We start from the raw sequence: 25,478 nt of genomic DNA, 5'->3' as shown, positions 1-25,478 counted from the left end.
GCTTTAGTACAAATGATATAGAAAAGACATCAAAAGAATTTATTAAGTGATAAGAGAGAATAACTGGGAAACAGAGTGTGTATGAAATATATAAACAGTCTAGTTTACAAAGAACTACTTTATTCTTTATAGAACATTATTAGCCCATAGTCCATGTTATTCTACATTGGACACCAAGTATCTGTTAACCCTGTGAAATAATATGTAAGACATTATGTGCATTTATATAGTCTTTGTATAAAGGATGTGATGGAAGAGGACCTCTACGAATAGATAGAAAAGAAATTCTTGTAATTGTCTCTTATGCAAGCCAAAAGCGGATGGGGTAATTTGCCAGAAATAATACTATAAGGAATATAAGTAATTTGGTCCAAGTACACAGCTCTCTGGGTTGCAATATTCAAGAGTAAATTTTAGAATGTCTGGAAGCAGAGGTCTTACCCAGTGTTCAAGACATATGAGGTGTCTGAGAATTTCTCTGAAATCACACTGCACATCTTGTGTACATGCATGTGTGTGTGTATATTTCCTGGGCCATCTTTAAAAGGCTCATAAGCTCTTTTATGGCACTTTTTCATTTCACTTCTGTGCTGGGCCTCCCCATTTATGAAAGCAGAAGTTTCAGCCTCTGAGACTTTGGGCACAAGTCAGCAGGTGGTGACAGTTTTCTCTTCCAACACTGCATCTTTTAAGCATTCTTAAGAAAGCAAGCAGCCATCAGTAATGAACATCATTCAGGTGACGTTCCGTATGTATGAACTGTATTTGAGACTAAAAGATGGGGAAGAGATGGGAAGTGAGTAGACATGAGACTGTTACAGGGCTGAGGAGAAAAGTGGCAGAATCTAATTATGATGGGATGAGTGGGAATACACAAATGAGGATGGGCAGAGGATGCATATCTTGGTATTTGGTATATACCACAGGGTTTTTTTCACCAAGTTGTCATTCTGTGTTTGGAAAACAAAATGGGGGGAAAAATGAAATCAAAGAGTAAGTCAGTGCTTGGCATATAATAGGAATGTAATAAATTTTGGAAAGACTCACACTACCATGGTGAAACTTTTCGTATTAAACATATATTTAGTATTAAACATATATTCATTTGCAGAACAGACAATAGTTGGACTTTTATATTACTAATGCTTACAATATTTCAACTTCTGGTCATCTTATACAAGTTCATTAGACCACTGATCGTTGTTGCAATAGAGTTCTGAAAGTTTAATTTTGAGATGTGAATGAGAAATGAGGTCATGGCACAGATGAAGACAGGCAATGAAACTATAAAATTGGTAAGCTTGGTCTATGAGAACCTATATGAGCAAAGAATCTGAAAAAGAATAGATATATGTATATGTATAACTGAATCACTCTGCTGTACACGTAAAACTAACACACTGTAAATCAACTATACTTCAATAAAATTATTTTAAAATTAATTAATTAAAATTAAAAAATGGTAAGCTTGGTGAACTGTAGTTGACCTCGTTCAGCAAAGTATAAGTGGGCACTGGTTCTGGAGGATACAGGAGTGGTTTGAATAGAGAGAGGGCCAACTTTACTTCCTAACAGTAAGTTAAAATTAGGGGAATACAGAGATTATAGAATAATAATCAGAAAGTGGCATAAATGTAAGAAGCAGGCTGGCTCTTCTTACACTAGAGAAAGAAAAAGCTAAATTTGTGGTGGAGATGGTAAGGGAATCATTTGAAACAATCGAGATTTCAGTTGAAGTGAAGAGGTCAGAAAATATTAAGGATAAATAAAGCTTAGTTTATTCATTAGGAACATGGAAGTTAGAGTTAGTAAAAACCAGTCTCAAAATGGTAATTCTCTAATTTGATAATTCTGAACTAATCAGAAAAAAATATGAACTATAGTGCACATTAAGTCAATGTTGAGGAATAATGATGTATTTATTTGAGTACAATTCAGTTGTTATTTTACAATGCTTTAACAAAAGTACACATTAAATACATAGAATTTTATATGTACTATACTATATCTATAAGTATACTTTTTAGCATAGAATATTACAAAATTATCTAATCACTTAAAAGAAAATAGTATTTTCCTTCTCACAAAGTTCTGAAATTAAAGAAAAATATTATGAAGATATAAACTATTCACTGAAGTTTCTGAAATAATCAGAAAGCTTGAATCAAAGAGAGATTACATTTAAGAAGGATGTGTTATTGTTTAATTCAATGGTTAAAGAAATAGAAAAATTAAATGGGAACACTTTTCTGTTAAACTTTCCCCTCTGGCGGCTGGTATAAATAAGGGAGCTGGTATGGACCCTCCATTTCCCTTGAACAGGTGTTAACTTCTTCCCAGAGGGTTTAACTTCACGGTAAAGAGCATGGCCTCTGGGCTCAAATCTTCTGTGCCTGAATCCTAGACATGTCACTTGTTAAGTGTGCAACTTTTGGCAAGTTTCTTACTTTCTCTAAGTCTCAATATTTACCTGTGTAATGTGGATAATATGTGTGAGGGTTAAATGCCACTGACAAACGGTAATTGGTGTACATTTAAGCGCTCAATAAATTTGGCTATCAGGAGGAGTTTGGACATAGAGGGAGATGGTAGATAGATTAGGAAGGGAAATGTGAGAATTCGTTTAGAATGAACAGTTTCGAGGAAGATAACAACTGAAGGGGGGGGTCTTCCTTCCCATTCAGCTGCTAGAAAAAGAGGTGTGTTTAACAGGACAGAGAAAACAGGTTGAAAACTGGTGGCCCTGTGGCCATTGGAGTAGGGGAAGCATGTTAGAAGTGTTTCACTCACAGACCGAAGAAGCTAAATACTACACATCCAACAGAGCTGTGGATATCTATTTAAGTATGTCTGTGGGTCTATCTGTACAAAGTTTCTCTTGAAAAGTCAGCAAGCGCTGTGAAGCTAGAGCTCCAATCCTCTCTGACAGTTGTTTAGGGGAGGGGCAGCAGCAGAGAAATCTCAGAGTGTAAGACAATCTACAAATACCTGCAGGGACATACATTACTACTTTCCACTTTCCTCCTTTTTTTCTTTTTCTTTTCTTACAACCTTTTCAAAATGCAGTAACCATTCTTAGCCCAAGAATAGATTTGACCTGTAGGCCATAGTTTGCTTACTGATGCTTTAAAATAAATAACTCTGAATTTGAGAAAAATACAACAAAACTCAATATTATCAGTTATTGATGTTGGATATGGTACACTCTAATGCAAGTGAGCGACAACAAGTACTATGGTGAGAATATGCTTACCAGTTCCCAACAAATCTGAGGAGTGAAGGTAAGTTGTGTGAAAGGAAAACAGAAATGGAGTCATTATTGGTAGGGAGCGCTCTCTCAAATGGAGCCTCTGAGGAAGCCACTGCGGAAGTGACTTAGGCACATCTCAGCCGAGATGGAATCTGAACTTTGACTACCTATTGCTTTGACATAGGCATCCAGAGCATCTGCCCACGTTCCAGAAACTCAAGATACTTATCGGACCCTTACCCTAAAATAACTTGTGACAGAGAATCCCTTAAAGACAAATATTTCCTTTCCTGCATCAGAGTCAATCATAATGCCTGCCAGACAGCTTTAACAACCTTGTACCTTTCATCTTTATAAGTCCCTGACTCTTTCTCTTCCATAAAACATCTTTGGGTTTTACCTGGATCTGTGTGTCCAGGATTGCAATTATTAAGACCCCAAATACAACTTTGTTCTCTGCAGCCTCGATACTGATTATTGTTCGACAGTTGGGCCCCATAGTTTACGAATAAGGGAGACAAGTTCTTATCTCTTGGTTCATGCCTCTGATCTCCTCTTTTTTGTTCAAATTAAATGTTATTTCCTAAGAATGACTGCCTCCTTATATGGAGATAAAGTTCTAATTTTCACCTTAGATCTAGTCATGTGACCAAGGAATTACTTTATTCCTTGGTCACATGACAAAGGAATGAGAAAATATACTCATTTTCTCAATCTCTTATGGACTGCTTTCACTTTGATCTGGCAAAAATGTTACTGTTGAGAAAATTGTTTCTTTTGCCTGTTAATTTGATCCCCTCAACCTTTTCTTGTACATTTTCTATGCTACATTTAATCGATTTAAATTACTCACAGTTGATTTCCAGGCCTACCAATATACACTTCTGCCTTTCAATACTCACTCACCTTGTTTCTTTGCATTTCTCTTTTCTGTCATTTTTGCTCCAAATTGCTCATATTTAAAAAGTCCTCTTGCAATATCATGCATAATTCACATATGTGAGGAGGAAGAGCTGTAAAATCTTTCTGCCAAGGCATACACTCATTCACAATGCCCAGTGGTTTCTCAGTTGTGTGTAGGATTTTTCTGCTGGGATGGGTCTTTTATCATCTTCAAACATTCATGACTCAGCCACACATACTAGCTTCACAGAGTCTTCCCAGCTATAAAGTTTAGAACAAGTTTCGAGTCCCAAGTATCTGCTATGGTCTGAATGTTTTATACATTGAATTCCTATGTTGAAATTCCTATGTTGAAACCCTAATGCCCAATGTGATAGTATTAGTAGGTGGACCTTTGGGAAGTGCTTGAGTCGTAACAGTGGAACCATCATGAATGAAATTAATGCCTTATAAAAGAGGCTCCAGAGAGATCCCCTGCCCTTTCTACCATGTGAGGACACAGGGAGTTGGTGTCAGCTTATGAACCAGGAAGAAGGTCCTCACCAGAAGGCAAACATGCTAGCACCTCAGTCTTGGACTTCCCAGCCTCCAGAACTGTGAGCCATAATTGCTGTTCTTATAATCTACCCAGTTGGTGGTATTTTGTTATAGCAACACGATTGGAGTAACATAGCATCTTTCTACCCTAGAGGAATAATTCCTAGACTAATTACCTAGTAAAATTTCTGCATTACCTCAACATACACCAAGTGATGCTGGATGAGGTGAAATCCAGAAACAAGGTTGCTGAAGAGTTTTGTCATGATCTACTATCACATACTATCACATACCTCAGAGATACTACATATTTACTCGTGTTAGGAGCTTCACATGGCAGTGGTTTTCTTCATGGCAGTGTGAACACCAGCATCACTGCTACTTGCTACTCCTAAAGAAGCTTGAATGCCTCACTCCTCTCCCTTGTTTGAGAGCTATTCCAGTTTTCACTTGGCTGATCTTCAAGCTACGTATCATAAGTGCCCATTCTCTTGATTTTCAGGAACACTCATTACTATTATATCCCTCAGGGCAATTTTAGAAGTTTAAAGCAATGAAGGGTAGCTTCTTATGATAAGAAAAAAGAATAAGGTGGATTGTTGTTCATTTATTGATCATTTATGAGTAGCTGTCATATGCCAGGCATTGGGGCATTGTGCTTTTGATGTCAGAAGCAGTCCCTGCTTTCAAGTGGTCTCTGGTAAAGCTGGGAGGGGTTTCAACTGGACAGAATAGTATAACATAATGAGTGGATAAGTGCCAGGATAGGGTGCCAGGGTGGGAAGGAGGACACAGAGAAAGAACGAGTTTATCATGAAATATTTTTGAAGAACAGGACACCTGATTTGTGTTTTGAAGGAAATGTAGAAGTGTCAAAGACAACAAAAAGGTTTCAGAAATGAACATTCTAGGCAGAGGCTACAGCAAGATTTAAAAAGTAAGAGGGCACAAACCACAGAGCTGATCTCCCTGTGCTATGTGGCTGCTTCCCACTAGCTATCTATTTCACATTTGGTAGTGAGTGTATATATGTCCTGTGACCACCTAGAGGGGTGGGATAGGGAGGGTGGGAGGGAGACGCAAGAGGGAAGAGATATGGGGATATATGCATATGTATAGCTGATTCACTTTGTTATAAAGCAGAAACTAACACACCATTGTAAACCAATTATACTCCAATAAAGATGTTAAAAAAATAAAATTAAATTTTAAAAAAGACAAGAGGGCATAAAGAGCAATGGTGGTTCTAAAGAACTGCCAATAGGTAAGTATGACTGGAGTATAAGATCATTTGAGCAAGTAATGCAAAAGATACCAAAATTTGCACTGGATAATCTAACGTAAGGATATATCACCTTTCTCTTTTTCACTCTAGAAATATTTACTGAGCGACTCTTATGTGTCAATGATGGTTGTAGGTTCTGCAGGGAAAAAACCATGACTCTACCTGCACGGAATTTGCATTCTACCTAGGGAAGAGACAGAAAATAAACCAATACCAAAATACTGATGTATTGTTTGGCAGATGGGAACAAACATATGGAGAAAAATATATCAGAGATGGAATAGAGCATGTGTAGGTTAATGTGTGCACCTGCATGGGGATGCACAACAGTTGTTTTTTATAGGATGATCAAGGTCTCACTGATGTGGTGACATTTGACCAGAAACTGGAAGGTAGTCATATCCTATCTATTCTCATAACCTCTAGTATCATATTCTATTTATATGTGTATGGACTACTTTTCTAGAACATTTCCAGAAGATGAAATCGTAAATGCAAGGGCCTTTGGATGGGAGAACATTGAGTGTTGAAAGTACAAGGTAAGAGGCTGGTGTTGCTGGTGTGGAAAGAGTGAGAAGAGCAGTGGATAAACTGGAGAGCTGGTGGTGGTGAAGGGGGTGCAGAATAGATAGGGCTTTTTAGAGTCTCTTTAAGTACTTGTTCCCTTGTGGCTCCCCACCTCTTAGACAGAATCAAGGAAATGTCTAGCCCCAGGCAGTGGAGAATAGGCATTTGGGAGTTTTCACTAAAGAGTTAAGCTTAAAAGCCTAAAATCTTTATGGACAGAGAGAAATTTTGCTAAATTTCTTCTTTACTACATCAGAGAAATAGATGGATAAATCCAAAGAATTTTCCACAAAGGGAAATCACCATCAGGATTTGCATTTTTGTTTTGTCTTGTTTTTTAACAAGAGGGAAGGGAAATTACTGTTACTATTTTGAATCTGAGAAAGACTGGGGTAAAGAGAGGTTAAATGGCTCATTCACTGCAAAGCTGGGCTTAAGAGTAGGACAGTCAAGAGTGTTCTACGTGATGCCCTCGGCCAATCACTTACTCAGAGGAGGGCCAATTACTTTTTTTCTTAATTAAATTAAATGAATTTATTTATTTATACAGCAAGTTCTTATTAGTTATCTATTTTATACATATTACTGTATACATGTCAATCCCAATCTCCCAATTCATCCCACCACCACCACCCTTGCCCTGCTTTCCCCCGGTGGTGTCCATACGTTTCTTCTCTACATCTATGTCTCTATTTCTGCCTTGAAAACCGGTTCATCTGTAACATTTTTCTAGATTCTACATATATGTGTTAATATACGATATTTGTTTTTCTCTTTCTGACTTACTTCACTCTGTATGACAGTCTCTAGGTCCATCCACGTCTCTACAAATGACCCAAGTTCATTCCATTTTATGTATGTACTACGTCTTTTTTATCCATTCGTCTGTCAATGGGCATTTACGTTGCTTCCGTGACCTGGTTATTGTAAATAGTGCTGCAATGAACATTGGGGTGCATGTGTCTTTTTGAATTATGGTTTTCTCTGGGTATGTGCCAGTAGTGGGATTGCTGGGTCATATGGTAATTCTACTTTAGTTTTTTAAGGAACCTCCATACTGTTCTCCATAGTGGTTGTATCAATTTACATTCCCACCAACAGTGCAAGAGGGTTCCCTTTTCTCCACACCCTCTCCAACATTTGTTGCTTGTAGATTTTCTGATGATGCCCATTCTAATTGGTGTGACTTTCAATACGCTTCCCTGGGGCACTAGTGATGATCTTCCCAATAGCTTGGGCAGCTTGGTGAAGAAGATCAGAGGCTGACTTCATTCAGCTTTTCATAGCTCTCCATCTTTCTACTTCCTAAATTCCCATTCCTTTTACTTGAGCAGTGGTTCATCAAATAAGTAACAGCAGCAGAAGTTTCTCCTAGAAACTTGTTGGAAATGCAAATTCCCAGCTGAGGCTCCGGAAATCATTGTTTTGACAAGCCTTCTGATTCTCGCTAAAGCTTCAGACCCATTGCTCTCCTGATCTGAGACAGAGGGAAAGGGGGAAAGATAGAGAAAGCCCAGGAAAGAATGCTGGAAAGTAAATTCAGATAGCTTTTTACATGGGGTTTTTACTGTGGTAACTTACAAATGGTTGAAAAACACCCACAAATTGAAACATGTAGCTACTTTAAGGACTCTAGCAGAAATCAATCTTATTCCCCATCTATTAGTTAATAGGTCATTTCCTCATAGGGATGACTAACAACAATTCAACAGAAAATGCTTTTTATATTTAAATAACACTTTCTGTTCCAAGATGTCAAAATGTTTGACAAGTGGTCAAAATGCAGCTCACTAATATTCTCAACCCCATGGTAGTAAATAACCCACCTCTACCATCACTGCTGTTTACTGGTGATTTCTTTTCTGGGGAAGTTGAAGCGCCTTCGCTATCTCTGTAGAAAGTCAATGACTAAAGGAGGAAACGTCCTTCATCCTGGTTCCCATAGGAAACCAAATTGATAAATTACTCAGTGACTTCTATTATTGCATCTCAAGGATAGTTAACAATGCTCATCAAGGAAAAATCCCAAAGAACATTCTTGCCCTATCTCTGATTAAGCCTGATTTTGGAAAATCATCTGGCTCTATCTACATTTAATTACAATATGAATGCTACTTAATTCCCTATTACTTCTGATTACACAGGATCAATGCCACTTGAAGAGTAAGAAGCAAAGATTCACTACATTGGGGTCTCCTTGACAGCCAAGCCTGTGTCTTAGTCATTTTGACTCCCTAGTGACCAGCCTGGTATCTGGAATAGTATATGCGATCAGTAATTATTTCTTGAATGTATGATGTATGAATGAGTCAAGATATTTTTAGAGTTGGAGTCATGGATCAAGAGGAGACAACGTGGTTTAAAAAAAAAACTACTACATTCTCAGAAGCCGGTGCTGCAATGAATGCTAATAACCACCTGACAATATCCTCTGTCATTGCAAATAATGTGATACCAACATCTACTAATCAATGAAAAAAAGACTTTCAGAATTCAAATTTGGATAGGATTTTGAGCTGGGGATTCCTCTCACCCACCTTTTCCTATGATAAAACTTGGAACTGTAGTGTCAACAGATAATATGCCAGTTTTTCATTTAAAATTGGAAAATATAATTTTGGAAGCATGAAATAAAACTGATGGGCAATTATCAGAATTTCCATCAATGTAAAAGCTTAATTTCTAAAATGCTGAAGGTTAGTTTATCAAAATACTGAAATTGCCTCATATCATAAGTCAAAGCACCCTCTCTTTACTAAAATAAGGAGCTATAAAGTTGCACAATTACTGTCAATAATTTTTTTACTTGGTTTGAAAAAAGTTGCTTGTTTTAAATAAAACAAAGTTCAACTGAAGTGACTATATATCATCAGTCTTGTAAAACTCCTTGTGTTAGACTTCTTCTGTCCCCAAGATGCCAACCATGCATATTAAACTGACTCTTGTTTTTTGCGTATGATTTCTGTACATCTTTCCTCTTTGAATTTTAATGTTAAGTACCCTTTCTTAGAGTGTGGATTGTAACCACTCTGTTTAAAACTCTATCACCAGTACCTAGAACAGTGCCTGCCACATAAGAAACACTTAATAAAGTTTCTAAATTATCTTGATTAAAATCCGTACTCATCCTAGCTTTAAGCACATGAAGACAGAAATAGGTTCCAACTGCATAAGAACACGTGAATAATCGAGAGTAAATGTTAACTAAAAGTACAAATTATCTGTTGATTAAAATACAGAACATGTCTGAGATTTGGAATTACTTCCTAATAACCCTGAGTCAGAGCTGTGGTAAAGGCTTACTGGGGGCATGTTACCATTTTCTGAGTACATACTCAGAAAAGGAAGAAGTTGATGAGAGAGCATGCAAGATTTTCCAGGCTCAAAATGGAACTTGACTCATCTGCATGGAAACATCCAGCGAAACACAGAAGAGCTCACTCTTCTGCTGGATTAAGCTCACCCTGGTGAATGGAATGGAACAGAAACAAGAGACTGAGGTCTAGGTTTTGAGGATCTTCACTCCACTTACCTGCTTTCACAGAACCAGGCAACGGACAAGAAGAAATGTGGAACTGTTGCTGTGTACCTCTAAACAAATACAGTCACCCTATGTAATAGAATGTGTCATAAATCTGACCAATCAGAATAATTCCTCCTTTCTTGGTGGTGTAGCTCTAATAGAAATGGACAGAGCTGGGCTCTCAGGGTGGGAAGGGGGGGGTTTCCTTCTGTTACAGGCTCTAAACTTTCTTCAATTTTCCTATGATTTAAGCCTAACTAAAATTTATGGATTTTTGAAAAAGAGTAGGTACTAAAATTAAATAAGCCGAGAGTGTTGAGGATGAAAAAAATGATAACAAATTTAAGAAAATGTAGAATTATTACTATGAGAATTACCAGAACTGTGTTTGTTCCAAATATGAGCCTGATATAGCATTTTAATTATGAATAGAATTAAACAGAAATTCACTTGCTGTCTCCATCTGATAATATTACCAGAGACTTCCCTTAAGGAAATTTAAAATTATTTATTCCAGGTAAATCTCTACAAGTCCTTAATTTCAACCTTATTATAAGAAATAACACACAGTATCAACAAACTGGCAGAATTTTGACAATTCTCCTGCCTCCCTCCATTCCACCTTCTTTTCCTCTTTCCCTCCCTCCCTTTCCCTCCTCTTCCCTCACTCCCTTTCTTTCCACAAAGCAAGTAAATGGGTATATAGCAAATAGTAGGGATCACACGCTTTCATTACAGGGGTTGGGAATGTGGACTCTCACAAAAACAGACTTGATTTTAAATATTGTATTTGTGCCTTACTAGCTGTGTGACCATGAATAATTTAATCATTCTGTGCCTCAGTTTGTCCGGCTGTAAAATAGGTGCAAAGAGTACCTACATCTTAGGATTGTTGTGAGGGGGGATTCCAATTGGTTTTAAAACAGTATTTAGCACAGAGGAAGCATAATAATTATTATTTTTCACTTCTCTGAATATATAAAACATTTAGTATTGGGATTCATAGTCTCAAAATCTAACACTCACTGATGTGAATATCTGATTAGCTAAATGAAGAAAAAATTGTTATAGTAATTATTTCTTTAGTTTCTCGTTTTGTTTTTTTAACTGAAAACCAGAATCACAATTTCTTGGTATTATCTGTTATCAATGAACAGTAATAAGACTATAGTATTATTTTTGATAAGGCACTGAATATTTGAAATGAAGAAAACTAAGAAATAGTAGTAAATAAACCTTTTCTTTTACTAATCCCAAGTGAAAGATGAAATTAATGATGATATATATGTGAAAACTCTGGAGAAGTCATACAGAAAGAACCTCCACTACTTGAGACACACTTGAAATTCAAATGACACTAAATGACTAATTCGTAAATCAAGAACCCTTCACTAAAATTAAAAACACAAATGCTTTCTTTTTCTTGATTTCTTGTAGGAAGTGAAAGAGTACTCGGTAGGTGTCAGACTATTTTAAAAAGCAGGTTATAGAGATGATATTTCAGGAGTGTAAAAATACTAAGGCAGATCTCATAAATGATTGGTATATTATTTAATTCAGGTTAGCATCAGAATTGTCAATGTTTGTTTATTAAGCAATGCAACCCTTTAGGTAGGAAGCATGGTTCTTTGGAGTAGTTGATAGACACAAAATACACAAACTGGAATATGGTGAAAAAACAGACAGTATAGATATTTTAAAATTAAACCTAGGAATTATTTAACATGGCCATTTCTTTGGGTTGAAGAAAGAAATTCATATAGATTTTCCTGGTTCAGGCTCCAGTGAGGACTATAGGCAAATTTGTAACTAAAGCAAGATTCAGACCTATTTCCATTTTTGTGCTTACCTCTTAAATATGTCCAGTTCCTACAGCATAGAGGAAAGCACTAGATTGGCCATGGCATGAAACAGGTTAGAATTCTGGCCCTGCCACTTAATAACTGTGCACGGCTTAAATGGGCAATTTGCTAAACTTCATGAATTTCAATTCCCACCCTCAAACTCCCCACCCTGGGCAAAATGAGTATAATCCTTTTTCTACCAACTCTAGAGAGTTAGGATGGTCTGAGGAGAAAATGTATACAAAAATGCTTTGAAAATTATTTAATGCTTTAAAAATATTATTTATCATTATTTCAAGATGGGAAAACTCCCCCTCCTCTAATATATTCAGTTTTTTATGGCCAGCTAGATCTTCCAGAAAGCTACATAAAACCTGAACATTTTAACAACACTCGGCAATGTTTAGATGTTAAAAAAAAAATTATCCAAACTGGCACATTTCTTCTTAAACAGTTCTGAAAGTAGTACATACATATTGCAATGAATTTGGGAATACAGAATAAGAACAGGAGAAAGTAAAGGTCACCCTGATCTGACTCTCTTATTTCTTGAGTTAACCATTGATAAGTAATTTTTAAATTTTCTTTGGGTCTTTTTTCTCTATGTGTGTGATATTCAAAACCAAGTTGTGAATATGCTGTATTTATTATTTAACGTTCTTCTCCTCTCACTTGACATTTTACAAAAAACAATTTTAATTTGTTAGTTTCTGTATTGTTTCCGATTCTAAGCATCATAAAATACTTAATAGTGAAGGTTACCTATGAGCTATTATGTAAAAAGTAGTTCAGCATATATAACCTAAATAAATATATTAGAAATTCATATGCTTGAAAGCAGTGATCCCCAACAGTTCTGGAGCTAGGGGCCGGTTTCGTGGAAGACAATTTTTCCACCAACAGGGTGAGCGGGGGAGGATAGTTGGTTCAGGCTGTAATGCCAGCGATGGCGAACCATGGGGAGCAGCAAATGAAACTTCGCTAGCTCGCCCGCTGCCCACCTCCTGCTGGTCGGCCGGGTTCCTAACACAGCCAGGGGGTTGTGGACCCCTGCTTTAAAGAATATCCCTATGTTTTTATGTGATTGACCATTTCAAAAGTTTCATAGACAATTCCAATATTTATATTTAATTAAAGACCATGAAACTTTTTTTAGTATTTTTAAATAAAAGATAGTTAAAGATTACTTCATTTAAAAGCTGATAACAAACCTCTAGAACACTTCCTTCTGCTTAAGTGAGGTGTTAGATAAAAAATGCACTATAGAAATATAGATTATACTTGAGTTTAAATAAAAATCTGAATAAATACTATAGAATTGTTATCTCCCCTTTATTCTGTTAATAATTGGTAATAGGAATATTATGGAGAATGATTGAAGCTTGATAGTCATATGTCAATTACCAAGATCACATTTGTGTGGTGCAATGAATTTGCAAAGGTAGACTATCAAATATATTTTATTGTCAAAGGTGGTCTGACAACTGGCAAGTCATTTCATAAGTTATGCTCTAAAATATATCATTTACTGATACCCAAGAGACATCTCAGTATGTCATTAATAGTGCAGAAAGCCAGGGATATTTTTGTCTTTATAATTAATTTGAGACAGCAGCTAATAAAAACCAGAATAATAACACTAATAACCTTCAAATTCATTTTGACCCTAAGCTATAGCAATCTCAACAGAAGTTAGTATATTTACATACCAAATTAAAATTCCTAAACTAGTATTACAATTGATGCAGTGTTTTTTATGAAATACTACCTGTATAATATTTCATTAAAATAATAAACTGAGAACAATATAGAAATGTCATAAATATTTGTGTCCTACAAAGGATTTAGAGGGAATTTCTGGTAGTATAAATTAATACATGATTAATCATATTACTTTTATTTATATAGCATCCAAACATACACATCTGTAATCTTATATGCCTTTACCATCAAAAGAAATATATTCCAGAATTAATTTTAAAAACACTGCTTTTACTGTGCTTATGTTTTCTAGTTGAGAAGTCTGGACTTTAAGCATTTTTAAATTATAGAACTAATCAGAAAGCAGGAGGAAACCAACAATACAACTGATGGCATTTGTTAATATAAGCCTTTGTGTAAAATTGTTATGAAACTAAGAATGGAAAAAGAATAGAATTATTAATCAACAAATGGCTATTTTAAAAAATCTAGTTAATAGTATACTACCTGGGTTATTCTCTTACTTGAAAAAATTACAGTATATTAGGTTGTCCTCATTTGGAACTATGTAGCTGCCACACTCATGTTTCTAGTTTTACTAGAAGAGTGCATTTTTTTGGTATAAGCGTAAGAAAACAAAAAAAACTGGAAAGTTCCATAGGGCAGTTTCCTTCCTCCCTTTCTCCAACAGAAAAAATAAGAAATACTGTACCTAACCAACAGATCTGATGATTCCAAAAGGGAAAAGTCTCTATTCTGAGACACAATTCAAGTCAGAACATTCCAAATTAGGATTTTGTAAGACACTGGAAAATTATGGCATGAAAAATAGAAGACTATTTCTAATGCACTATAAAATGTATTCCTCAAAGCAAAAGAGCTAATGGAAGGCCAGAGCACTTAATGGATAAAATATAATCAAATGAAACAGAAGCATGTTCCAAGCTGAAAGGCAACAATATCACTATTCTCACATAATTGGATAGTAGTTATAACCCAGTAAGATCAGGTTTAAAAACATTTAAATATATATAAATACACATATGTATAAATCACATATATAGTGCCTGAAGTAAATACATATTCGTATTCATATATTAAAGAATCACTTTGAAATTTTAAAAATATTTTTTTAACTATTGAAAAATAAACACCTAGTGAAAAACTAAGTGTTCTTTGCAAAAGTTGATTCTGGAAACACAGATTCTTCAAATGCTTCTCCAAGAACTTGTCTGTTTATTTTAAATATAATCAAATAAAAAAATAAAAATAAATAAATATAATCAAATATTTGAAATAGAAGGCAAATGTTCATGAAAACAGACATATATACATGCATATATATGCATATATATATTTACACACATAATTGGCTAAATATAATTAATACATATAATACACATAAAGTACAGATCTTCCTTAACTTACTCTGGCATTGCATCCTGATAAACCCAACATCAATTGAAAATATCATAAATTGTAAATGCTTATACTGCACCCAATCTACCAACCGTCATAGTTTAGCCTAGTCTACCTTAAAGGTGCTCAGGACACTCACATTAGCCTAAAGTTGGGCAAAATCATCTAACATAAAGCCTATTTTATAATAATCTGTTGACTATCTCATTTGTTTTATTGAATACTGTACTGAAAGTGAAAACCAGAACGGCTGTTAAGTGTGTCAGTTGTGATCCAGTCGCTGAGTGGGAGGCGTGGCTTGCTGCTGCTGCCCAGCATCACAAGAGAGCATCATGCTGCTTATCAGTAGTCTGGGAAAAGTATAGTTTCTACTCTAAATTCGAAGTATACTTTGAAAAAATTCAAACTATACTTTCTACTAAACGAGTATCACTTTCGCACCATGGTAAAGAAGAAAAATCGGTAAGTCGAACCGTTATAATTCGGGGAATGTCTGTATATAAATTTTTGCATAATATACGTGTATGCACATGTATATTTAAAACAGGAATTTAGACTGTTTGCTACAACTCATCTTAGAAGCAGACTATGCCCAAAATCTATGCCTCAAGCCTTTGGTGAATAGCTAATGAATTCAGTATTCAAACAGGGATTAAAAATATTGATTTGGAAATTCAGGACAAACTTACTACTAAAAATGTTTTACACTTTTTACTTAAAAGAACATAGTTAGGTACACATGATTAGACTCTACCGACTGAAATAAATTATTGCTGATTTGGCTAGAGTTGTTGATTACCACAAAATTCTCTCTTGTGGACAACTATGGCTTACATATTAAATGGAAGGCTCTAGGCAGTTTTTGTACTTTTTTCCTTAGACCTAAATGGTCCACATAATGATAAAAAGTCAAATAAGAAAAAAATGTAAAATTATGTGCTTTTAAAGCCCAACAAAATGGTTATCATACTAAAGCTCGTCTGTATACTAACAGTGTAGTTTTTAGAGGCAGGTGTTTCTGGTACTAAAGTTTTCACGTTAATTGAGGCTCTATTTTTGCTTTCAGTTTAAAGGTGTTGCTAGTGATTGAATCTACTCAGTAGTGCACATTTATGAATAAGACTCTGAATATTAATATTCTTACATGTACTCTCTAAATTCATTGAGATTCAGTAAAATAGAAAGATATCATATACCAAGAAGATTCCTTTGTATATGGTGTACAATGGAGTAACAGATTAATTTTCCTTTTTGGACAACTTAATGATATTGATTAACATTAAAAAACTTCAACAGTTACACATGAAAAAAAAAGATTGGGGTACAAGGCAGATAATTAGTAGTATTACCTTTAAAGGCTTTTGTTAGAGGAAGTGAATGTTAACGACTCTTTATAAATTAAAGTTGCCCTCTCCCAGGAACTTCAACACTGTATCAGAAAAAAATAAAATAAAATTGTCAACTATTGCTTTTAAGAAAGGGAACAGGGCTTCCCTGGTGGCGCAGTGGTTGAGAGTCCGCCTGCCGATGCAGGGGACTCGGGTTCGTGCCCCGGTCTGGGAAGATCCCACATGCTGCAGAGCGGCTGGGCCCGTGAGCCATGGCCGCTGAGCCTACACGTCCGGAGCCTGTGCTCTGCAACAGGAGAGGCCACAACAGTGAGAGGCCCACGTACCGCAAAAAAAAAAAAAAAAAAAAAAAAAAAAAAAAAAAAAAGAAAGGGAACAATTCCCATTTTCTATAACATTACTTCTGAAATCAACACCCTAATTCAACAACCTTCATATCATTTCTGATAATGAGTCAGTGAAAAGAGTGATTAGACAAATGGTACAATTCAGAAAGAAAATAAGACGCAGAAAGAAATTCAGAAAGAAAATAAGATGCCAACTGAGTTTTCCCAGGTCATCCAATCAACTCCTTGCAGAGTTAAAAATAGAAGCTAAGACTAATTCCCACAGCTACTGCCAGATCAGAGCCTGACAACTTTGCATTGTGGTAGCTTCAACCTCTCCTGCTACTGGGATTACCTGCATTGAGACATCTTCCTATGAGGTTCAGTCATTTCAAGGTTTGGTTTAAAATGGAGAGGGGTAGGAAAAGGTTCATAATTTTAGGGAAAATCTGTGGTAATGAGATCTCATTGTAAACTGCTCACGAGAATTAGAAAGATAAAAATTGGAAATATTTACTAACCCTTACTATGTCTCAAACACTGCAATAAGTTCCCTTTTATGTTATCTTCTTTCATCTTCACAACAACCCTGTGATTTCCCTGTTTTAAATATCCAGAAACAATTCACAGTGGTTAAGTAACTTACCCTAAGTCATAGAGATAGAAAACAATAGAGGTAGGATTCAAACTAGGTGAGGTTCAAAGTTCAAATTCACTTCCTGAAAAACATGATTAGAACATAAATGGTAGCCAAAACTCCCCAAAATAAATTTAAAAATTAAAAGAAAGAGAGAAAGGAGGTGGGGAGGGCCTAGTGATCTGCATACCTTAAAAATAATGTTTAGAACTTTTTGATTGATCTTAAAAATGACCAAAAGCTAGCTGCCTTGGAGCTCTAAGAATAAAATTATTAACAAACTAAACAAAAAACATTGATTTTTATACTCACTCACTTTGAGATCAACCCAATTGCTTTCCTTTCATAACACTGTACTGCCATTTGTTTTTATTTTCTAGTATATTTATTACGGGATAATTTAAAGACAAGTATTTTGCCTAACAGGTTAATGATTTTTTTTTCTTCTAAACGATGACCAAATGCCAATCCTCCTCCCCTTATTCAATGGACTAATTAGTGTCAGATCATTTTAGTGTCATATTTAATTTCTGTGGTGAAATAGTGATTTCACAAACCCTGTGAAGATGTTACACATCCACTCTAATATGCATGCAGGTGGAAAAAATTTTCAACTGATGTAGATTTTGCTTTCTCTATGATTGTATTCTTCACAATCAATGAGATAGAAAAAGACATAGAGATAAGAGAACTGTTGCCTAATATTTTCTTATTAAAATCTGTATCTTGGGCTTCACTGGTGGCGCAGTGGTTAAGAATCCGCCTGCCAATGCAGGAGACATGGGTTCGAACCCTGGTCTGGGAAGATCCCACATGCCACAAAGCAACTAAGCCCATGCGCCGCAACTACTGAGCCTACACTCTAGAGCCCGCGAGCCACAACTACTGAGCCCGTGCACCGAAACTACTGAAGCCGGCATGCCCTAGAGCCTGTGCTCTGCAACAAGAGAAGACACCGCAATGAGAAGCCTGCGCGCCACAACGAAGAGTAGCCCCCGCTCCCCGCAACTAGACAAAGCCCATGCACAGCAACGAAGAAACAACGCCGCCAGAAATAAATAAATAAATAACTTAAAAAAAAAATCTGTATCTTGCATTTTCAATTTTCTAAAAGTTCAAATCCATTGTGGTTGAAAAAATAAGAGTAATATCATATGTTTTCTTGTCCTGGGTAAATGGACTGTGCTTGGTTGAGTGTCTTTTTTTTTTTTTTTTTTAGTGCCAAAATTTCTTTTTTATTATTTTTATATCTACTAGTACTTATTTGAATTCTACTCACTGTTGTTGTTGTTTTTCATCTTTATTGGAATACAATTGCTTTACAATGCTGTGTTAGTTTCTGCTTTATAACAAAGTGGATCAGTTACACATATACATATGTTCCCATATCTCTTCCCTCGTGTCTCCCTCCCTCCCACCCTCCCTCATCCACCCCTCTAGGTGGTCACAAAGCACCGAGCTGATCTCCCAGTGCTATGCGGCTGCTTCCCACTAGCTATCTATTTTGCATTTGGTAGTGTATATATGTCCATGCCACTCTCTCACTTTGTCACAGCTTACCCTTCCCCCTCCCCATATCCTCAAGTCCATTCTCTAGTGGGTCTGTGTCTTTATTCCCGTCTTAACCCTAGGTTCTTCATGACATTTTCTTTTTTTCTTAGATTCCATGTATATGTGTTAGCATACGGTATTTGTCTTTCTCTTTCTGACTTACTGGTTGAGTGTCCTGAACTGCTCAAACTTTAAGGTCCATCACCTCTAATTTCCACCTTACCAAAACCTCAGACAAGAAACAGGAGAAAGGGTAGTGCCATCCATAATTCACTCCCACCACACCTACAAAAATAATCACAAGGAGCTTGTGTAGAATACCAATTCTTTTGTATTAGGAAGGCAGTTTTCAAAATTAAATGGTATTGGTTCATTTGGGTGTTTAATAAATATCTTGCAAATGCCTGTAATAAAGCCAAATACTAAACTGACCATTTAAGTTGCAGAGATTTTTACGTTCTTGATATTTTACTATTTTAAAGTAACAGTTTACATTTGAGTGCTTACCATAATATATGATACCAATAAGCTCCCTAGAAATCTAAACATTTATAAAATACACCAAATGCTACCGTTCCATGTCTTGCTTTGCAATCCTGGATTGCTTTCTAATATGGAGATGATGTAAGAAATATAATCTAGATATCTCTTCTACGGGATCACCAGCCATGTCTCAACTAACTTTTATCAGTGGAGACTCTCAGGACATACATATTTATTTATTATAAAACTCTTCGGTACTGATCATTAGGTAATTCTGGTAAATGTGGGCGCGTAATAATAGTTAAGAATGTCAGCTCCATTTCATTTCAGCTTGATCCACTGCAGGAAAGCACAAATTAGATGAAAGCAATTTCGCCAAGAACAACTCACTTCCTTGAGATGAGAGATAAACTTGGATGAACAATGATTTGTCACAATTTATTTTTGAGGGTAGTGGTTTAAAAAAAGTGCTAATGTAATCTTTTCAGAATGAATCCTTTTAAAAATGCATTAATTCTCCAGTGAATATAGCTTATAATTAAAAATCTATACATATAATTTTACTTTTCTAAATTTTTACATATGACCATATATAACAAATAATGAAATCTTAACATCTTCGTAATCTTTAAAATTTGACGCCTTTAAATCTGAATTTGGATTTGCTGAGTCTGACGGATTATTCTTAGTGACTCTATTGGGTACCACCAATTCAGATTCAACATTATTTCTGCAAGTCTCAGAAGCATTAAGTTTTGTGAATGGATAGAGGGTATTAGCATCCTGGTTGTTTTTCACTACATTGAGATTACCAGAGAACCTGAGTGTCAAAGATCATGGAGAGGAGTGTAAGAAATGGCACTAAAGGTATCACTGACTTCTCTCTATTTACTCAGATTCTGCAGTATACAACAGAAGGAACAAAACAGGTTGTGTTGCCGCTACTGTTGCAATGACCAAGGATCCTCAGTCTCATAGCCATTGCAGTCTATTGTTTAAGATGTGAGCTTGTTGTTGCTTATTCAGGCAAAAGTCAGAATGCTTATTTGTTTTATGTCTGCTTTTTAATGAGGGTTTGATTAGACAGCAATAAAGACAAAAGAAAATAGGAGAAATGTTTATTAATAGGTCCCTCCATCCCTATCAACCAAAGAAAAGGCATACCTTAAAATATTGTTGTGAAATGTCTAGGGTGTGTCTGTCTGTGTTCTTGCAACCCTTCACCTTTAAGTAGCTTTTCAAAAATATGTTATAAACATGTTGCTTCACCCTTGCCCTTTTAGCCTGTTAATGTCTAATTTAAGTAAAGCAGGATGCAATCCCCAGCAAGTTATCTCTTTCTGCTTTTTGGGACCATGCAAATCAAAACAGTCTTCTTCTAAGGAGGGTAGTGAAAAGTTTTGCCAATTGTGTTCATACTTCAGCTATTCCAACATTCTTTAGTTTAGCTGAAATGAGACATTCTCATCTTTGGGCTCAAATTATTCTGTTTCAAAATAAATTTTAAAAGATACTCTAAAGAGAAACTAAGAAATAAAATAAAATAAAATATTTACCATAATGCAGGTACATAAATATTAACTAAAAATAGTTTTAGATTAAAAATTAATCTTTTTTATTTTAAAAGTTAATCGAATTAAAATTTCAATTAGGCTGGATGGAAATGATCCATTGCTGAAGCTTAAAAAAAAAACTAGCTATAAATGTTACTAGTTTTCTACAGTGTTGTTACAAGACTTGACTGACATCCGTGATGTACTCTGTAACATTTTTGAAATGATGAAATGTGTGATCCAGAGACTTGAAATATTTCAATACTTGTGTATAGGAATTTTCTTCCATGAACTAGAAATGAAAAAAGTGAGAATGTTTCCTTGCTCAAATCACATTAAATGGATTCCCTTATATTACTTGCATTCATTTTTAAGATAGTCATAAATGGTTACATAAAATACAGGAATACTATCTGTTGAAGAAGTTTATGGTTTTTATAGTCAATGTATGTATTCCAATTATAAATGTTTCTGCATAATCTCTGACCCAACAATACCATTCCACGCCACTCCAAGAATTCTTCCATCAAAAGTAAAAGCTCCAGCACATAAAGACATGAACCTCTATGTCCATTACCACATTTCTTGAAATCATAAAACTGTTTGGAATTTAATAAATGTTTATCAATGGGTTTTGACTGAATGAAATTATGGCTCACTCATAGTACACATAACTGAGCATCTACTAAAGGTAATATGGTAGTGATATATGCTAGATATCATTAATATAATAGAAACACAATGTACTAAAAGTGTTTTGCAACTAAAAACCACTATACATTGTGTGGTTTTACAAAGCAATGAAATGCTGATACATGCTATAACATGGATGGACTTTGAAAACATTATGTTAAGTGAAAGAAGCCAGACACAAAAGGACAAATATTGTATGATTCCACTTATATGAGGTAGTCAGAATAGGCAAATTATAAACCCAGAAAATAGAATAGAGTTAACCAGAGGCTAAGGGGAGGGGAGAAATAAGGGGTTATTGTTTAGTGAGTACAGTTTCTGCTTGGGATAATAAGAAAGGTCTTAAAATGGATAATGGTAATGGTTGCTCAACATTGTGAATGTACTTAATACCAATAAATGATACACTTAAAATGGATAAAATGGTAAATTTTATGTTATGGGACATTTTACCAAAATAAAAATATACTATAAAATAAAGTAAAAATTTACCTCTTACTAGGCGTATTATGAAGTTTGCATAAAATTGCACTTATTTTAGGAGTTTATATGGTTATTACCATATTTGGGGACATGTAAAGAAATCAACAGCTTAAGTAGTCCTCTTGAGTTCTTTCTCTCCATCTTTCCAACCCAGTTTTTTCTAGATTAATGGTTTTGTCACGCCTCTCTTTGAATACTAGCATCAGTAGGAATGCTAGCTAGTGCTGGTTTCCTTAAGTATCAGCTAAAAATTTTAATGTATTTTTATGCTGGTAATTGTTTTAGAACCTGGGAGGGATGTCATTGTTTTCTTAACTTGGCAAAAACAAATATATTACTGTAGACAGCATTACTAGAAAGAAATAGTAACTTTGAAGTAGACATATGTCCATCCTAAGAAAACTGAATATATTTCACAATAGACCACACCACTCAACTGCTGGCAATGTTCTTCTACATACTTGGCAGTATAGTACTCTAAGTCTGAGAACTGTTTCTTTTTTGTAAAAATGGTTTTGATTGGAAAACCCTGAATAAATCATTTGGCATGTGTAACGTTTAGAGCTCCTTCTGGGATTCCTTTTCCATGAATCAACGTTCTTTGATTCACTCTTCTCCTTGGCACTTGCTTCCTAGTCATCTCAGCAGCCTTTGTGCCAGTGCTAATGAAGAGCTCCCATTTTAGGTCCAAAAGCAGGGAGAACAATAAAAGGAGAACCTCATTTCAAGTACCAGAAATGTCTGGGCTATAAAGGACACACATATTGTCAAAGTAAGCCCTGAGTGGGGTGACATCACCAAGGTCATTCCTGGCTCCGCACCCCCCCCCAAGGAGGAACAACTAACAATTATTTGGAAACAGGACACTATTTGAGAGGATCCTAGAACATGGAGGTGAGGCTGAAGCACCCCCGTGCACTACAGAGACCAAGACAGACTGCATTAGAAGGGTGAGAGAAGGAGCTACACGTTGACCACATTGCCCCTCCCCCAGGCCAGTGGAGCACCATGGGTGAGGTCTCCCCTGAACCTCTGGTTCCTCCAGTAGGAGAAGAGAACTGGGGGACAGGAAGCACCACCACTAGCATTGGGGTTGCTTTGTGGGAGCCACTGCTCTAATCTGCTCCACTGGGATTGCAGGGAAACCTGCAGGGTTTGACCACTAAAAGTTGGACTGTGATGAAGGGGGAAGGGGCATGCAACAGCCAGCACATGGATTGTGACAGATGGAATTCATACCTGCAGTGCCCAAGTAGTGATCACAGCTGGCATCTTTGCTTATCTACAGAGCCAGGTTGGCAGGGCACTACAACCAGGGAACTCAGCAGGGTACAGATCCACCTGATATGCATCTGGCCCTTGAGCCTGGTTTGCCCATACCCAGGGAAAGAGCAGAGTCACAGCCCACCCACTGTGGAGAGTGTCTTCTGGCCATCTGACCGAAAGGGCTGGCAATAAATCCTGGAAGCTATTTGGCCCGGTCGTGGTCCAGCCGCTCCAGCCAAGTGGCAGGCAGCCAGAGCTCATCACTGGCTCTGGTACAAAGCAGAGCCAGTACCAGGTGTGGAGGGATCCTGTATCATGCACAGGCAGGGAGATTAATTCATATCCAAGGCTGAGAGTAGCTCCCAGCTCCTCCCAACTGGGGAGCCTGTTTGAGAAATTAAGAGTAGCCTGCAGTGGCCCCTCCTCATCCCACCCAGGCAAAGGAACTGGGACTAGCCCCATCCCATCTGCTGTGGATGTGCTGCGGCCCATCTGACTAGAAGGATTGGTGACAACTCCTAAAAACTGTGCGGCCCAGCAGTGCTCAAGCCTAGAGAAGGGTAGGCAGAGCTGATAGTCTGCAAAGCAAAGCCAGTGGCCTTGTTCAGCCACAGAACGTGGGGTGTGGATCAGCTTGAGTTAAGACAACAAAGAGCTTTACTGGCTTTAGAGCTGCTTCTCCTGCTGCACCCAGGCAGGAAATCTAATTCATAGCCCTACTCATCACTGAATACAGCCTTCAGCATGTCCAACTGGGGAACCTAACCAGAGAGCATGGGAAGTTGTACAGCCCATTAAACAGCCCTAGATACAGTGGCACTTGAACAGACAGCACAGCCTGTGGCCTCCCCCATCTGCAGGGCAAAACCAGTGTCCTCACCTGACCAGGGAATTAAGTGCACACTCTGGCCTGATATGGGTTCCCAAACAATGAACTATACAGGCTCTGGGTCCTGGCCAGAGCCAGGTCCTATACAGGCTCTGATTCTCTGCCACGAAACTAATTCGTAGCCCCATCTACTACTACTACTGAATATAATACCCAGTAAAGTCTGGAGGAAGAGCCCAATTACTCAAATATGCAGATACCAATGTAGAATCAAGGATCACAAAAATTAGGCAAATATGACACCACCAAAGGAAAGTCATAAAACTCCAATACCTGACCTTAAAAAAATGAAGATCTATGAACTATCAAAGAATTCAGAATAATCCTCCTAAGGAAGGTTAGTAAACTACAAGAAAGCGCAGACAACTAAGTGAAATTAGGAAAACAATGCATGAACAAGACAAGAAGTTTGACAAGGAAATAGCAACATCAAAAAAACAGGAACACTAGATTTTAAAAATACAATAACTGAAGAATTCAATAGAAAGTTTCAAAGGTGGATTCGACCATGCAGAAGAAAGAATCAGCAAACTGGAGGATAGGACATTAGAAACTACCCAGTGAAAGGAACAAAAAGGAAAAGAATAAAAAGAGTGAAGAAAGCCTATGGAAATTATGGCACACAATAAACTAAACAATGTTCATGTTATGGGAATTCCAGAAGAAAAAAAGAGAGAGAGAAAGGGAAAAAAAGTATATTTAAAGCAATAATGGATGAAACCTTCCCAAACCTAGGATGAGAAATGGACATCCAGATCCATGAAGCCCAATCAAGCCCAAATAGGTTGAACTCAAATAGGGCTGCACTGAGACACATTGCAATTAAATCATCAAAAGTCAAAAACAAAGAAAGAATTTTAAGACCAGCAAGAGAAAAGAGAGAAGTTACATACAAGGGAACCCTGGGATGCTTGGATACTCACATGTAAAAGAATGACATTGGACCAATATCTTATACCACTCACAAAACTAACTTGAATTGGATTAAAGACTCAAATATAAGACCTGAAACTATGCAACTGCCAGAAGAAAACAGGAATAAAGCTCATTACATGGCTTTGGTAATGACTTTTTGGATATGACACTGAAAACACAAATGACAAAATAAAAAATAAACAAATGGAACTACATCAAACTAAAAAGCTTCTGCACAGCAAAGAAAAACAAAAACAAAATCAACAAAGTGATTGAAAAGACAACCTATAGAATGGGAAAAAAA

At 36.5% G+C, this 25,478-nt stretch overlaps 1 long non-coding RNA gene across 1 annotated transcript; it reads right to left on the bottom strand.

The window, feature by feature from the left end:
* Positions 1-564: 564 nt before the first annotated feature.
* On the bottom strand, positions 565-17,425 carry LOC132507865 (uncharacterized). Its single transcript, XR_009536346.1, has 3 exons — positions 17,351-17,425; positions 16,379-16,458; positions 565-950 (listed from the first exon to the last, which is right to left on the bottom strand). It is a non-coding gene; the product is annotated as an uncharacterized LOC132507865 (long non-coding RNA).
* Between the last annotated feature and the right edge of the window lie 8,053 nt (positions 17,426-25,478).

This window comes from Lagenorhynchus albirostris, chromosome 17 (genome assembly GCF_949774975.1).
Source record: "Lagenorhynchus albirostris chromosome 17, mLagAlb1.1, whole genome shotgun sequence".
Taxonomy (NCBI): Eukaryota; Metazoa; Chordata; class Mammalia; order Artiodactyla; family Delphinidae; genus Lagenorhynchus; species Lagenorhynchus albirostris.
The sequence above is the reverse complement of the archived record's forward strand: the minus strand, read 5'-3'. Positions and strand labels throughout refer to the sequence as shown.